The following is a 17,846-nucleotide window of genomic DNA, read 5'->3' on the forward strand; positions in this document are numbered from 1 at the left end:
TTCCAATTTTTATCCAGTAATTTTGTCCTGTATCTTTGACACTCTTTACATACGTTACAAAAGTGATGTGAGCATAAATGTTCTTTAGGACTAATATTTCATTTTTATAAGGCCAACCGTGGGACTAAATATTTGCTCAAAATAAATCATGCTTAAAAATCAGACTCAATAAAGAATGCCAGGTTATGTGAGAATCTTTGCTTTGTCAAGGATGTCAGCTTGAGTTGAGGCAAATTCTGCTCTCAGTTAGACTGGGGTAAATCCAGAATAACTCCACTCACTTCACCCATACAGATACATGCTTCCCAACCTGCCATTGCCCAGTGGGGTGCATTGTGAGAGACAGACCCAAAATGCGGGACACAAGAAAATTAGTCACTCAAGAAACTTAAAATGTTGTGCGATTCAGTACTTTAGTGTGAATAACTCATGATTAGTTATTTCTGATGTAATAATTTTCAACAATGAAACTTTGAGGAGTCCATATCTGTGTGGAAAGTAGGTAACTTTGGGACTAAAATGAGTGATGTCCTTCACAACGAGGGACAGTTGACAGGTATGCACAGATATAAGCATGGGATTCATGTTGACTAAGGGCTTGTCTACATTGCCCCATAGGGCAGACTATGGGTGTGTGAGCAGCAGCATTCACTAAAGTGTTTCTCTGTAACTGCCCCATTGTAAACCCTGTTAGTGTGAACTAAAAAGGCCACCAGTCAGAACTACAGTATGTTAACGTGAAGTAGGTAAGTTTTAGTTAGCATTAGCAGGGTCTACACGGGGAAGTTAGAGAGCAATACTTTACTATGTGCTGCAGCTGGCACCTCTGTAACCCACACTGCAGAGCCATTTAGACAAGCCCTCAGTTACATATGATACCTCAGCGGTGAGCATACAGTAATGAGTGCAGTATAAAATCCTAGAGTGCAGAGGGATGCCAATGGAGTTACTCTAGATTTACTCTGGTGTAACAGAGGGCAGAGTTTGGTCCATTGTGTTCTTTTATACTGGATATTGTCATTTGATTAAATATTATTTCTGTTTGCTTGTCACAATTAATGTGCAGTTTGTAATATTTTGTGTATTTTAAAGGCAAAATACTGCTATTGTGTTAAAGGAGCTGCACTCTGACACACAGAGCCCTGGAATTGTCATTACATTAAATGCTACCCTCTGTATCCAGATTTATTAAGTGCTTGTCTCTGTATCATCAAACATACTTAAACATTAATATATTTGTTATTTAGACCAATTGCACTCTAATTTTGAAAGCAGCCACTCAGCCAAAACTGTGGAAATAATTAATCAAAACTGTGAAATTGATTGAAAGTGGAGGATTTGCCAGTCACTTCACTTGTTTTTTTTTTTTAAATATAATTTTGTATATTTAAATGCGAAACAACTTATATATTGAACTGACATAATGGGCTAAATTCTGCTCTAAGATGTGTGTCTATAAATCCATTTGAAGTCAATGGAAACTGCGTGTACACATTTGAAAGAGAACAGGGCAATAAGAAGAAACATTTGAAACAGATTATGACATCATGTGCTCCCTGTAATAGCCCAGCTCATTGGATTAGTTGGGAGTACTCAGAATGTAGGAACTGGCCCACAGTTTTTGCAGACACCTGCAATACCTAGACACAAAGTAGTTAATCAAGGGCTCGTATTCTTCACCAAATAATATGTTTTGTTTTTTACACTGAAAGTAGATGACCCACTGTTGTTAGTAATATAGGAGAAAACCAGATATGCTATAGTTATTTCCTATTATTATATGAATTCAAAAAGAAGTCTGTGTAACAAACTCTAATTCTGGGTCATGTCATCTCTGCAAATGGAGGATGAGCCAAAACCTCAGCAGATATAGCAGAGGGACACATGGCAATGTTCCTCCTTTTCCCTGTGGAAGGACCTCCATGGGATTAAGCTCTGGAGATGTGGAGGGGATGGCTCAATGGCGAGGGTTTGTGGCCAGGGAACTGACCCATCACAGCAGCATACTCTCAAACCCAAGGGGAATGTTCATCAGACAGTTCTTTAAGACTTAGATCATGTCTGCAAAATAGGGTTGTTAAGTAGCAAGGCTCTGCCTTCATTCTGTACTAGGACAATAACAAAATCCCCTGTGAAAAGTATTCACATTTGTAATGAACTTTTCCTTAAATAAACACAGCTCATGTTAAGCCTGAAAAATTTAGAAAGAATAGGTAGGTGCATGAAAATTAATTCCACAATAACTGGATAACTCTGCCATTGTTTACTACCTGTTGGACATTAGAATTTCATAATTTAAAAAAAATGGTTGGTTCGCGTTCTACTTATGAAAGTCAAGAACTTTACAGCACTGGCTTCCACTAGCCCTTGGTAAGCTTTCCCATGCTTCTCTACCATTGACTCTTAGTCCTGACCTATTGGACCATTGCTCTTCCAATCATGAGCCTCTCAAGCACTGACTGTTGATTGTGACCAACTATGAAATTATTTTTGAGGTAGACATAAAGAACAGGATGAGGCCCAACCCATTTACACTTGAGATACCAATCAAGGTTTGAACACAAGCATCCTCAGAGATGAATCTATCTCAATAACTTATTAGATTTTCATGGACAGAATCCTGTGTATGGTTGTAAAATGACTATTCTAAGGGGGACTATCTGTTACTGCCAAAGATGTCTAATATCTTGCTTGATTCACACACCAAATTCCCATTTACATTAATGGAAGTTAGACGGAGAGAAGAGGTACTTATAAAATAGTTACATGGTCTGATTTTCAGAAGTGCAGGGCACCTTCAGCTGCCACTGAACTCAGGAGCTTCACATGTTCAGCTCCACTGAAAATCAGGCCAATTGTCCCTAAAGCACAATAAGCACTTGGTAGAACACAGAAAAGACACTGTTCATTTAATTAAAAAGAGGAATAGCCATGTTTCCTTATTGTACACTATGTTCTATGGAAATCAGTAAGTCTGTAAGAGAGAAACACCAGGTGTGCTTAAAACGATGTTTTCCCTCCCTCACTCAGAATAGCTCCTAAAAATATTAGTTTCTTTTAGAGACAGGATATTGCTGTAATTTGCTTACATAATTGGTCCCTCTATAGAACTGAATAAAGGTATGTGTCATTATACTATTTAGGCCAACAGATTCTATATGAGAAAGTTTATTTATTGGTCTTTGCTTTTGTATTTCTCATGTAGTTACTATGTGGCTGAATACATTTACAATCTCATCTGCAGTGCTTTGTGAAATTCAATAAAGAACATTTTTCACCCAAAAAAAGAAGCACAGTAGAATTTTGCATTGACCAAGCAAACATTTCTCACTGCTAATATGTTCAGTCATCTTTAATTTGGAATAGTGTAACTTCTGAAACAAGATTAATAAAAATACTTTGGTACTTTAGTTTTATCTGTCTCTTCCAGAAATTGTTCTTTATTGTTTTAGTCCAAGCAAGCATGATGGCAAAACCTTGATGTACTATTTAAACCAGTATAAAACTACAGTCATAAAACTTTAAGTAATGCTTACATTACTTTCACTGAGCAAAGTACGCCTGACAGTAGCTGTTTGTGTTGATTTGTTACTATTCATTTATTCTTTTCCTGTGCTTCACATTGCTACCTAATTGTGATGCTGTACTGAGAAAGCAATATCAAAGTAATTTTCCACAACATTAGTTACAATTTTCTTCTGATCTTTCGAGTGAAACAATCCCATCCTGTTGGCTTCTGTGAACATATAAACCTTGATTACATTTATCCATTGGAAACCAGTGCTTACAAAGTATATGTGCCCTGGATAGTGGGTGTATAGCCTTTTTTGCTGATTGACAAATATTCTGTCTGTATAGTTATATTTATATAATGCACTTCACTCTGAACAGACATGGCTGTGACAGACAGCCATTCATTGTGGACAAAACAGATTTCCCAAGCCAATACACTGAATTCAATACATATTTCTCTGGTCATTACAGAGGCAGTAACTTCACTTACGATAGACACTTAATGGGCTTTTATGGAGAGTGTTATTATGCTGAATGTCAGGTGCAGGGGGCCTTCTGTTGAGAATTGGTGTGAAAATGAGATGTCATGGAGGAAGTAAAGAAATGTAATGCCCTATCATGGAGTCTCTGCAAATCTTCTATACTTCTAGAGAACTTCTGCTAATAGGTGCTATATATATGTGCAATTACATTATTAATTATTACTATTATTTGTAGGTCTGTCAAGTGATTAAATAAATTAATCGTGATTAATCACACAATTAATCACACTGTTAAACAATAATAGAATACCATTTATTTAAATATTTTGGATGTTTTCTACATTTTCAAATATTGATTTCAATTACAACATAGAATACAAAGTGTACAGTGCTCACTTTATATTTATTTATGATTACAAGTATTTGCACAGTAAAAAACAAAAGAAATAGTATTTTTCAATTCCCCTAATACAAGTGCTGTAGTGCAATCTCTTTATCATGAAAGTTGAACTTACAAATGTAGAATTATGTAAAAAAAAAAACTGCATTCAAAAATAAAACAATGTAAAATTTTAGACCCTGCAAGTCCACTCAGTCCCACTTCTTGTTCAGCCAATTGCTCAGACAAACAAGTTTGTTTATATTTCCAGGAGATAATGCTGCTAGCTGCTTGTTTACAATGTCTCCTGAAAGTGAGAACAGGTGTTTGCATGGCACTGTTGTAACTGACGTCGCAAGATATTTACGTACCAGATGTGCTAAAGATTCATATGTCCCATCCTGCTTCAACCACCATTCCAGGGGACATGCGTCCATGCTGATGACAGGTTCTGATTGATAACAATCCAAAGCAGTGTGGACCAATGCATGTTCATTTTCATTATCTGAGTCAAATGCCACCAGCCTAAGGTTGATTTTCTTTTTTTGTGGTTTGGGTTCTGTAGTGTTGCTCTTTTAAGACTTGTGAAAGCATGCTCCACACCTTGTCCCTCTCAGATTTTGGAAGGCACTTCAGATTCCTAAACTTTGGGTCGAGTGCTGTAGCTATCTTTAGAAATCTCACATTGGTACCTTCTTTGCGTTTTGTCAAATCTGCAGTGAAAAGTGTTTTTAAAATGAACAACATGTGCTGGGTCATCATCTGAGACTGCTATAACATGAAATATATGGCAGAATGCAGGTAAAACAGAGCAGGGGACATACAATTCTCCCCCAAGGAGTTCAGTCACAAATTTAATTAACACATTACTTTTTTAACGAGAGTTATCTATATAGAAGCATGTCCTCTGGAATAGTGGCCAAAGCATGAAAGGGCATACAAACCTTTAGATATCTGGCACGTAAATACCTTGCAATGTCAGCTACAAAAGTGCCATGCAAATGCTGTTCTCACTTTCAGGTAAACAAGAAGAGGGCAGCATTATCTCCTGTAAATGTAAACAAACTTGTTTCTTTTCATTTGTAAATTGCACTTTCATGACAGAGATTACACTGTAGTATTTATATGTGGTGAATTGAAAAATACTATTTCTTTTGTTTATCATATTTACAGTGCAAATATTTGTAATAAAAATATACACTTTGATTTCAGTTACAACACAGAATACAATATATATGAAAATGTAGAAAAACATCCAAAATATTTAATAAATTTCAATTGGTATTCTATTGTTTAACAGTGCGATTAAAACTGTGATTAATTGTGAGTTAACTGCAATTAATCAACACCCCTAGTTATTATTATTATTAAACTATTAAAGCATTATTAAAGTTAAGTATTATTAAAGGGTACCTTTATGACTCTTGCTAGCAGAAAGGAAACTTTGGGATAAATCAAGATACATTTTCCTAGTGGTGCACAAGCAAGTTATATGTTAAATTCCCCTGACTGCTATCAAGACTTACAAATATAAATCCCCTGCCCATGATGGAGGATTAAACACTGAAAGATTTTACATTTGTGTGAAATATTCAGTAATTGCCACTGCTCTCATTGTCTTGGAGCCTTACAATGAGCCAGCAGGATGGCCTATCCATCATTACTGTACTCAGCAGTAAACCTCTTCAGAAAATGACATACTCCCCGAAGACTGGGATTTATAAAGAAGAAGCTGATATAATGCCACCTTAGCACTGTTGTTAGTGCCTGCACACAATGGTTATTTCAGACCCTTAAAACTAGTCAGAACTCAAATCTGGGACAGCTGTGACAGTGCAGTACTGAAAGCGTAACTAGGAAAAACAAAGTTGTTGTGTCATGTGAGAGTCAATTCAGTTGATCTAAATGGTATTGAGATGAGTTTAGGACTGGGCTAAAAATTTGTGAACTCTGGAACAGCCAGTCAGTGGCCTGGAGACAGAGCTATGGTAATCAATATTAGGACCGCTGCTGTAAACTTGAACCAGCTACCGCCTCTATGACTTTATGGAAAGCTTTTTCCTCTGGGGACTGAAGTCAGAAGACAAACACCTTTAGAAACAGATCAAGTGTGGAAAATTCATCCCAAAAGTTACCAAGATGTGCAAACAGGGGGTTAGAATGAAAATGGCTGCGCACTATTAACTATAGTTAGTTAATATAGCTACCAGGCATAAACTAACAAAAACGAACCCAAGAATCATACAACTAGGCAGAATCATTGAGTCTGTGCAGTAACTCTACTGTCATTACTTCATCCAGTCAAATCTTACAACACAATACTGCCTTATTTTCATTTTCTGCTTCACTGGTGGAGACAGGGGGAAAGAGAGGGGGGAAAGAGGAGAGGGTAATTGTTATAATAAAAATCAGTGCACAGGGGAGCCATAGTGCAGCAGTCTGACTGTATATCACAGCAGCCTTAGAGCAAAGACCAATATTGCAGCTGCATTGTAATTCTCTCTCTCTTAATCACTTATTCAGAACACACACACACACCCCTACACCTTGTTACTTACATATTACAGTCCTGTATACATCACTCCATGATAACTGTGCATTTCCATAATATTATCCTACTATATATACATTGCACTACTTTTTAGTCGTACTAGAAACTTTTTTTATCCGTGACAATGCAATTGAAAATAAATTGGCATCTATAAATATAATTTCAAAACTAATGTGGCTGCAGTTTACAACTTTTCTCTGGTATAAATTTAACCTGCCTCTATACTAACAGCATCCATCCAAACCATATGCAAAATAATCTGGTAACGGTATATCAGATGAATGGACTCCAGGCTACATTTTTCATCCAGAAGAGGCAGTACTAGTAAATATATGGAATTAGTTCAAGGAATGGATGCACCTTCTACAACCACATTTGCCATTCTTCTTTTCTCTGCCTTAGTCTTCTTTGACTGAGCTTTTCCCATAGTAAGTAGATTCTTCCTTTCTGCCTTTACATCTTGTTCCAATCAGTTTGCTATTATTCTGATTAAAAGAGAAAGACCTACACACATTAGCATTAAGGTGAAGCACTAGTTCTGGCAATGCTGTGGTCTACACACCATTGTGGATATGATTCATCTTCTTTCCTTGATGGTAGCAACGATTCTGGTTTTGATCGACTATGACCCCATTTAGATCTTGAAGCAACGTTGTGCCAGTTCCCACCCAGCTATCTACAATAGGGTCATAAAGTTGTCTAAATAGATACAAAGTAAACATACTTTTTGACAGCTGAGTTTTTAAACAGGAGATATGCAGGCAAGAGCCCAGAGCAGGCATTCCCAATTGTTTTCATTGTGTGGAACACAATAGAGACATTGTCTCGCAGACCACCTGCCTTCACCTTCATGGTTACTTGGTCACCTCCTCTCAGTCCTGATTCCATAACAACCCTGTGACAACTACAGCAGTTATTGATAATCTGATCTCAGGAAAGTGTTTAATATCTTTGTAATTTTCTATCAAATGTGGCTTTGCTCTTGGAGAGCCAGAATGCTGGAAGTGACTGAAGCTCTCAACTTGCAGCTTCCACAGGTTCCCCCCATCCACCATTTGCTGTGCGTACTTACTCCTAGAAACTGACTTGTTAAAGAAGGTTTGGTTTTTTTATAAGCCTTCAGAAGTTGACACCTCTTTGTTATGTCGGGCAAAATCAAAACAACCTGCCATAGTGGAGCTGCATTCAGTGCTTGGCAACATGTCATAGCCAAAGCAACAATGCTGTGATGTGTCAGAAAAATGTAAAAATGATGGCTTTATGAAAGCATGTTTCTAAACAATCATCCTGCATCCTCTAAAGACCCTTTCCAAAGATTTAAAGAGAAGTTACAGAAATTTGCAAAAGCTGATCAACAGTCTTTAATTTTCACTCCATTATATTTTTATTTTTTTAAAAAAGAGTTCATATAATTTTGCATAGACAATATGATAGTGAAAGGAAATTTCCTCCCATTTGTTAGCAGTTAATGAATTCAGCTGTGTTTCAAATGTGGAAATAATTTTAAACAATTGTAACTAAATTAAAAAATATTTTCAAGTGTGTTTCTGATTGTGCCATTTTAAAATTGTTTTATATTGTTTCCATTTCTCAGTGTTCTTAACTTTCTCCTAAAAACTTAAACAAAACCTTATACCTCCATCAGAATCACCCTTTCTCATTTGTTAAACATTCATTTTCCCTTCATGTTTCTAGTGGAGCTTGAAATTAAAGTGGCTCTTTTTTTCTCTTACTATTTTGTTTGTACATCTGGATCATCAGTCTCGATTAACTATTGCTTTAGCGCCAATGAGGGGAGCAGAAGAGGCCAAATAATTGATTTTGTGTAGGTCCTACATCAACAGTAGTTATGGGGCTGATTGTCATTCTGTCTAACTAAATAGTAGATTTTCATTTGAAAGTGAATAATGATTTATTACGCCCTAGGGGCTGGCTCTAAAACCCAACTTCAGTAGGTAAGTCTCTAACTGATTTATGCAATACATTGAATTGTCTCCACACACATTTTTTACAGGCTCGATTCTGCAAGGTGCTGAACACTCTAGCCTCACACCAGCAGAGTGCTTGAGCCTGGTTTTAACTTTAAGCACATGAGTAGCCCCACTGAATTATTATTACAGTAGTGTTGAAGGGCCAGCCAAGAATGGGGCCCCATTGTGCTAGGCACTGTATAAACTCAGAGCAGTAGATGGTCCCTGCCCTAAAATACTTACAATCTAAATAGACAGGACAGATGCAAGATGGGAGAAGGGGTAGAACACCCAAGCAGAATGAACTATGTGATGGCATCAACTGGCATGTTAGTTCCATATCTTTTAAGGGGGACAGCTTGTTCCATAGTTGGGGATAAGCTTAATTGATTAATTGGGACTACTCCTGTGCTTAAAGTCTTTTGCAGGATCAGAGTCCGAATACTTAGCACCTTGCAGGATGGAACCCTATCTTTGTCCCATTCTGTAATGAATCACTGCAGGAGGTGCTGGTGGTGATTCAGCGGAGACTTGCTACAGCGTGGCCATTATACCGTTTCGTGCCAGTTCTGTTCAGAAACTCACTAAATTTTCTTCCCCCTTCTTCAAAGCAGATAAAATCCATCTATTAAAATCTTCACAAAGTCAACCCTGCTGGGCTTCTGTGTCTGTTTCCCAAGGGCTTGCAACTGAAAACGACACATTTAATTTTAAAGTCTTGTCAGATAATGGCTTTGTGGTGCTTTTGCTCTTGGCAGCACATTTGTTGAGTAACCCGAGTTCAGACTGTGGGTCCTTCAAAATGATGAAGGTTAAGCATGCTGGGCAGCTGATGTACATAGTCTGGGGAAACAGTGAAGTCAGGTGTCTGCTCCAGGAGCTAAGACTCTAAGGAATCCAAGGGACACCAAAGTTACTTTTAGGAGAATGAATGAACTGAATGGCAAAGTGAAGAGGCTAGGGGTGAAATATCCCATCCTCATGTTGAGACGGCTTGTTCCTTTTCTTAAGTGGTTCTATTTTCTACTCAGGTTACTTTATCTTTTCGTTGGTGCATTGCATGACAATGTCTGGTCATTTCCCATAGTCACAGGACGTCATTTACTGCTTGGGACAATCTAGGATTTATTATTTTAATTTAGTAATGTAATAACTCCTTATGAGACTGGAAACCTAGAGCTGAAAATTTGAGGAAAGGAAAAAGCTTTAACTGACCAAACTGTCATGATTCAGCTTGTGACCCATGTGAATTCCATTGGTGACAATTAGGCAGTTATCCCAAGAATTTAGTCTGTTTAAGGTTCTGTGGATGGAAGGTCTGATTCTGAATTCCTGGTACACCCGAAGTTCCCATTAATTAAAAAGAGCATTTAGAAACCTAATGAAGATGTGCCCTGCAAACAAGTGGGGAACAGCGTGTGAACTTGGACCTTGATTCAGCAAAACAGGAGAGAAAGCAGATAGCCATTAACTCAGACAGGACCAAAAAGTCTACATGGCGAGGGGGAAGAGGAGAGACAATTGTTTATCATCTCTCAGCTGGTAGATAATTAGCTACTTTACAGCAATTGGCCCAGTTGTTTGGCTTTGTATACAATACACAATGGGCCAGATGCCCCCGTGCTGGTGCAAGGAAGTGTGTAATTTATCTCTCTCCTGCCTGGACCCTTGCACTGGAGAAGGGAATTCACCTTGAGGGAAGACACCCTTCCTTGGGGTTTCACCTGTTGAGGGCTGCTTTTCTTTGTCTGCATCTCCACATGACCTCTGCTGGCTGAGGTTGCTGAGAAGATTTGCTCACCATACCTCACGGAAGCTTTGGCCACACCTCCTTCCTTGCCAGTCCCCCAGAAGAATGAGATTGTCTGTTGTTTCTTGCCAATTTCAAGCTTGTAATGAAACCAGGAGCATTGTCTTCCTGGTTCTGGGATTTGTTAAAAATCTTTTGCATACCATAGTGCCCGTAAGTCTAGCCACAGGGAGGAAAAAATTAGAGGCTGCAGTCAGAGTAACTCTCACCTCCTCGTGTTATCTTTATGTAGCAACACTTGCACATTTGCAGTTCTACGTGAAGTTATTTCATTAGCTAGACAATAATATGGAGGAAAAATAGGCTGTTTATATTATGCAGGGAAATGAATTCATCTCGCCGCACAATTATAGATTATTAAAAAAGAAGTACATTAAAATATTCATGACGGTGATTTTTTTTTTTTTGGTCTGTGGACAAATACCGTGATCTACGTGTTGTACTGAAGTTAGAACCAGTCACAGAACAGGAATATTGCAGAGCGTACTGACTTGCAATTTTATGGTAGTTCACTGCAATTGTTTAAGGCCCAGTCCTGCAGACCTTCTTGAGGCAAAACTCCCATATACGTCAGTGGGATTCTCACTTAAGTATACCCTGCAGGGCTGGAACTCCAGCCAAGAACCCATTCAAATGTTATGAATAGTCAACTTTGTCTCAAATATTAATCAAAGTATATTTATTTTAATAACCTATGAAACTAAAAGCTGTACCTTGCCTTATAGTCTCCATTTATTTAGCTCAGGATATGGTTATTACCTTGTAAACAGGAAGAACCCTCGAGTTGTTACCTAATTAAAACTGGGACACAGCAAGTTCTGCATATATAAACAGCTCATTCTCATGCTATTGATGGCAATTAAGCTATGCAATTAAGCTACTCCAGAGCACACAAAGTCAGATATTATTTATTATATGCTGCACAACAGAACATTCAGGACAATCCAGCTCCAATGGGATAACTCCATTGAGTTCCGTGGAGTTACACCAGGTATACATTTGGTCCATTATGGCTTTTTTTAATCTCTGTGAAATTGCAATAAATGCAGTTAATGTGCTGTACAAAGGAATTATTAAATTTTATGCAAAACACTAGGAGAACTAAATTGTATCATGAATATCAAGGAAAAAGAGTAGCTAGTACAGCAAGAAAAACAGACAAAGATGAGCTGCGAACAGATGTAGAAATCTCAATTTAAAATGCACACTCTAGCTCAACCAGAAATTATGTACTTGACACAGGAAGTAGCAGGTGGGATTCTAGGGCCTGTGCTATGCAAAAGGTTAGATTAGATCATCATAATTGTTCTTTCTGGCCTTAAAAATCTGAAACATGAAGAAAACATGAAAAACATGAAGAAATATACATAACTGGGGTCGAAGTCTGCACTAAGTAAAGTCAGTGGCATCCACCATTCATTTATATATAAAAGGTTGATGCCTTTCATTAGATCTCACAGTACCGACTAATTTTCAACATCCTTAGGCCCTGACTGTGCAATGAGTCACGCAGGCTCTGTGGTCAATGGAACTATAGACATGCAGAGAAGTCTACCTATGCTGAATTCATTGCAGGACTGTGGCTCTAATCTGCAATATGTAACTCTTCCTATTTTACTCCTTCACATTTGTTATTATTTAGCAAGTGAGCTTTGTTTGTTTTTTATGCAGAAAAACATCCATGGAAATTACTTCTGTTAGGCACATTAAAATACGTTAAAAGTAAAAACAAACATATTTAAACCAAGAGCAAAATGTTTAATTAAATTAGAACACAAAATTTAAATTGCTGCAATTTCAAAATTAGTGTTAATAGACTGTGGGCCCAGAATCAGTATGCTAAAAGTTCCCAGGGGTGAGAAAATGGAGACAAGGGGAGCAGGAAGGAAATAATATTCCCTATTATAGAACAGTGGTTAATGAATTTAAACAAGTCAACTTCAATTTTAAAATGCAATAAATGTTCTTAAACGATATAACAGTCTAATTAGGCACTATGGCATGTGCATCTTGGAGAGATGACACATTCTTCCTGTCTACACATTTGCCAACTACATTTTTCCTCTTGCTTGGTTCCACAGATCAAATTATATATTCAGTATATTCTGATTGTACTCTGTCATTTCCTCTAAAGGCACTAGCTTCATTTCTTAACTGAGACCCAGTGGAGACAAGATCACCACAACATAATTTAATGAACTATGGAAGAGTGCTGCTGTTTGCTACATGAAGTATCGAGCTGCATCACAGAGAAACAATACCTCCTAGGTGATGTTTCAGTAGATAAAATAGGTAACTAAAACATTTTCTGAAATTATACCCACCTCCCCCAACACATTCCCATTTTATTATTTGTTAAGAAATGCGAAAGCTAATAAGCTGAGCTAATAAGCTGAGCACACAGCCCCCTAAATCAGAGGTGGGCAAACTACGGCCCGGGGGCTGCATCCGGCCCTTCAGACATTTAAATCCAGCCCTCAAACTCCTGCCGGGTAGCTAGGTCCAGGACATGCCCCTCTCCAGCGCTCCAGACAGGGAGTGGGGTCGGGGGCTTGTCTCGCTCTGCATGTGCCATGGCTCCATGCGGCTCCCAGAAGCAGCAGCATGTCCCCCCTCCAGCTCCTACACATAGGGGGGGCTCCACATGCTGGCCCTGCCCCAAGTGCCACCCCCGCAGCTCCCATTGGCTGGGAACTGAGGCCAATGGGACTTGCAAGGGCGGCGCCTGCGGATGGGGCAGTGCACAGAGCCGCCTGGCTGCGCCTCCATGTAGGAGCCAGATGGGAGACATGCCACTGCTTCCAGGAGCTGCTTGAGGTAAGCGCCGCCCAGAGCCTGCACCCCTGCTCCCCTCCCCAAACCCTTGTCCCAGCCCTGTTCCCCTCCAACCCTCTGAACCCCTCAGTCCCAGCCTGTAGCACCCTCCTATACCCCCAACCCCTCATACTGAGCCCTACCTCAACCCCCTGCCCCAGCCTGGAGACCTCTCCCTCACCCTGAACTCCTCATTTCTGGCCACACCCCCAGCCAGAGCCCTCACCCCCTCCTGCACCACAACCCCCAATTTTGTCAGCATTCATGGCCCACCACACAATTTCCATACCCAGATGTGGCCCTCAGGCCAAAACGTTTGCAAACCCCTGCCCTAAATGGAGACCAGGCACACAATTTCTTTCCTCCGTGAAATCACAGATTTGAAATTGGACACCTACAATATAGAAGAGTAAATTTTACTTCCTCCCACCCCACTTCAGAGGTTGAACTGTACTTGATTTACCCTTCATATTAGTCGTGGTGATATAAATACCACAGTCCATTTCGAGTATCCAGTTCTGGTTATTCTCTTCTTTGCTCCAAGTGAATTCAAGTGACAGTCAGAAGAGGTGCTCTCACTACTCAAGCCCAGAGTGCAGAGGCCTGATTCTGCCCCATTTAAATTAACCCGGTGTTTTGGCATTGACAGCTGCTTTAGAGCCAGCCAAGGTGTGAATATAGCTAACTCATGTAATTACATCCTCCTCCTGCCTCTTTGTTGCTATACTCACTTGTTGCAATTTATTCCAGATTAGAGCATAAATTCCTCAGGGCAGGGATGATAATGAAATCCTGGTCTCATTAAATTCAATGGGAGTTTTGCTATTGACTTCAGTGAAGCCAGGATTTTACGCCATGTCTTAATATATGTCCGTACAATACCTAGCGCAATGGGACCTAATCGGGACCTTTATGTGATGCTGCAATAATAAATACATGATATATTCATTTAGAAATATGTATAATAAAATTCCATGATGGCAACATTTAAAAGAAATCAGGTTATTTTTGGGAGCTAGCTGCGTTTCAGTCCTCTTTTCAATTTGCAACCTTCTGAATTATTCTTTATCCAAAATGGTAACGCCATTTTAGCAACCAAACCAATGAGGACGTAATAAGATTTTTCAGTTGAGGACAAATGCCTTGTGAAATGGTTAATAGTCCCAAAGGAGTAGGCTGGTTGGAAAACATGAATTCTGTTTTATGAAAAATGTCAAAGTTTTAGAATTTGGTTTTGTTTTGCATCAGAACAAAACGGAGACGTTTCAAAATGTTTCTTGAAAAAGCCCAAAAGGGACACCCACCCCAGCCTAGCCAATAGCCCAGTGAGTGGGGCACTCACCAGGCCAGTGGGACACTAAAGTTCAAGCTCCTGTTCTGCCTGACTTGAATGTGGTTCTCCCCCAGGGCCAGGTGAGTGCCTAACCAACAGGATACTGTCTATTCTAGGGGGACTGTGTCTATGCATCTCTCTTTCTTCTCCCTGACCTGAGAAACACCTAATGAAATGTTCATTGAAACACATACGTTCCCATGAAAAAGTCAGTTCCGATGAATCAGCATTTTGTCAAAACTTTCCTGACCAGGTCTACAAAAGAATCCTGTTTGGGTTTTATTGTTTTGGCTAGGGGGACTGCTCTAACTAGCATGCCAAACTCCCTCATTATTTATTCAAAATGGAAGCTAGGGCCTAGGTTGTAGTCGTGACAGAAGATTTACCATCTAATCTCATTGACTAAGTAATTCAGAAATATAGGCTTAACTCCTGAAAGGGACATTATATTTTCTGGCTTTGACTTTGTCCATTAAACAAAGTTCTTATAAGCCCTGTTGTAGGATTTAATGATTGCTGTTTCCTAACCTAAAGGCAGGAACTGGTCGTTCTATTTCTGCAACCCTGCATGTTGCAAAGGATTCTTTGACAGCAAATTTGCACCCCAAGAATGCTCATTGCACAGTTGACCCTCCTGCATTTTCTCCAGGACTATGTGGTAACATACCAGGAATTGTAGAACTGATTGGAACCATGGTGTGGACAGCCAATGGGGTGATATCAGAATACAGAGATCCAGAGGCCCTTTCATTACCTTTGCCAATACTTCCTGTGGTACAGTGAAGGGAGAAATAGGTATTAACCTACAGCTCTACAAATACTATAAACTCTGTCAAGTGAAGCCTTAGTACTTATGGTTTGCCCATTCTACTAATATAAGGAACAGTGGCCATTGCAACCAGCAGGAGATTGTAGTTATGGGCCTAGAATGACCACATTCCCATGAGTTGTACTGCTGGCCAATGCCATTTAGCATAATTAGGGCAGCTGCCACTGGTAAATCACAATAGGTGACAGTGTGGCAGCAGCAGATGGAAACAGTGTTTCTTCCTGTTCCACATGCCTCCATCTCCAGTGCCATACTATACCAAGGTACAATATTGTAATCACTGAAGGGCTATGACTGACTTTTTTGGTTGGTTTTCTTTGCCTTGATTTAACAATTCACTGTGCACAATTCTAAATCAATCTGGGCCTAATATTACTTGACAAGACAGCCACTCTTGGCAGGATGCTTCAAAATGGTGACTGCAATATGTTTTCTTTCTTTCTTTACATCTTTATTTATCCTAAGAAGCTATTCTTATACTTTCTGTACTTTTAGCTCGCTACATTGAGTAAAACAGCTTTCATATTCTTTTAAAAACTGAGATCTAATAGATGTAAAATTAGTTCACACTTTTATATAACTTGTAATCATTAACTAGTTTGGTTTCATTATGCCTATTGTATGTAAAGGACAAATAATTCTCCTCATTGGGTTGCCCAGGTTGATCAGAGTTTACCACTGCAGCAGATTTGCTGTATATTTTTAACCAATATCCCCAAGCTTGTGCCAATTGTAATTAATGCCAGTCAGAATCCATGAGAAGTTCTGTTACTGCACACACCAATGGATTAAATAGATGATCAATGCTTTATCCAATGAAAAGGCAGTTGTAATCCTAGGCTCTGATCCAGAAATCAGATCTGTATAGGCTGACCCTATCACTGGATTGGGGCTATAATCACTTTAATTTTCCACAGGGCTATAACAAACCAATGATATTCTGGAGGTGGTGAATACAATTTTCTGGTGAACAGCACTGATAGAAGAAAGTCACATAAAGAGGACAGGTAGCTCTGAAACTCAGCTTTCAAAATGGATTGCAAGCTGTGTGAGAAACCTAGGCAAACACTGAAAAAAAGAAGTCTACTTGTATTCATTCCAGTTTTTTAAATGAGTTCATTTAGACTCTTTTCATGCTGCTTTTGTGTTTTCTTTTCCACATTTACTCTAGTGAAGGAGTTTTCTGGCAGGATTGTTCACAGAAAGAGCAAATTTTAAGGGAATATTCAAGCATATCCTCAGAAAGTCAGCTGTTGAATTCATAAGTGAGGGTATTTTCACCAGAAACCTGATTTAAAGAGAGATGTTTTATCCAGTTAAGAAACAGAAACATACTGGGTCACCAATGTGTACAATAAAAACAGTGCAAATCAAACTGCTCAACAAATGAGGTAAGGAGTAAGAGTTACTCCACACAGCATTCAGTGAAGAATTTTAAATGATGAAAATATTAAAGAAAATTGTGATCTGTTCACGGACAATTCATGATAAAAAAAAGAGGTGTCATTAAATTGTTCATGTGTTATCCACCCAGCTCTGCTGCAGGTTTCGTGCAGGATAACAAAACAGGAAGAAGGTACATCAGAAGGTTTACTGACTTGCCAGTAAGAGACATAATAAATAAGGTTTATAATTGTCTGTGTTGCAACTTCACATGCCTATTATGTTGGGCAAAACATATCTATGGTGCAGCCCAATTTACCAGGCATGTCACTTATGACTAGGTGGCATTTCAATGGAACCTCAGTATTTCAGAAGGATTCCACCACTTTTGCTGGACCCAGCTTGAAGAACAGTCTGGTCTCACTGCTTTATAGGTGCTCTGCAGCAGAAGATGGTGGAGCCCTTTGAGGTGTCCACATATCATTGGAATATAGAGCTGAGAAAATCTCCCTGTAGAGAGCTCCCTTATACATACTGGTTTTGACTTTGACAATTTTCTCTTAATGTAGGATTGTTGCCATTTTCACGTGCTAGAACTGCATTTCATTTTGTGAAAAACAGCAAAAAAGATAAAATTCAAAAGGATTATCCAAATTTAGCAGAATCAACTTTGCAAGAGAAATGGAGTAAGTGCCTTTTTGGTCAGTTTCCTATCTACTAGTATTATTCAAAGATTCATAGAACTGAAAACAGAATTTTTAAAAGTACGATACAACACAGCA

The 17,846-nt window shown here is 38.9% G+C and overlaps 1 protein-coding gene across 2 annotated transcripts in view; it reads left to right on the forward strand.

Moving 5' to 3' along the window:
• The window catches only part of CHST8 (carbohydrate sulfotransferase 8), a 262,245-nt gene that overhangs the window by 60,113 nt on the left and 184,286 nt on the right, over positions 1-17,846 (forward strand). The window lies entirely within an intron of this gene.

Source organism: Chelonia mydas, chromosome 12 (genome assembly GCF_015237465.2).
Source record: "Chelonia mydas isolate rCheMyd1 chromosome 12, rCheMyd1.pri.v2, whole genome shotgun sequence".
NCBI lineage: Eukaryota > Metazoa > Chordata > Testudines > Cheloniidae > Chelonia > Chelonia mydas.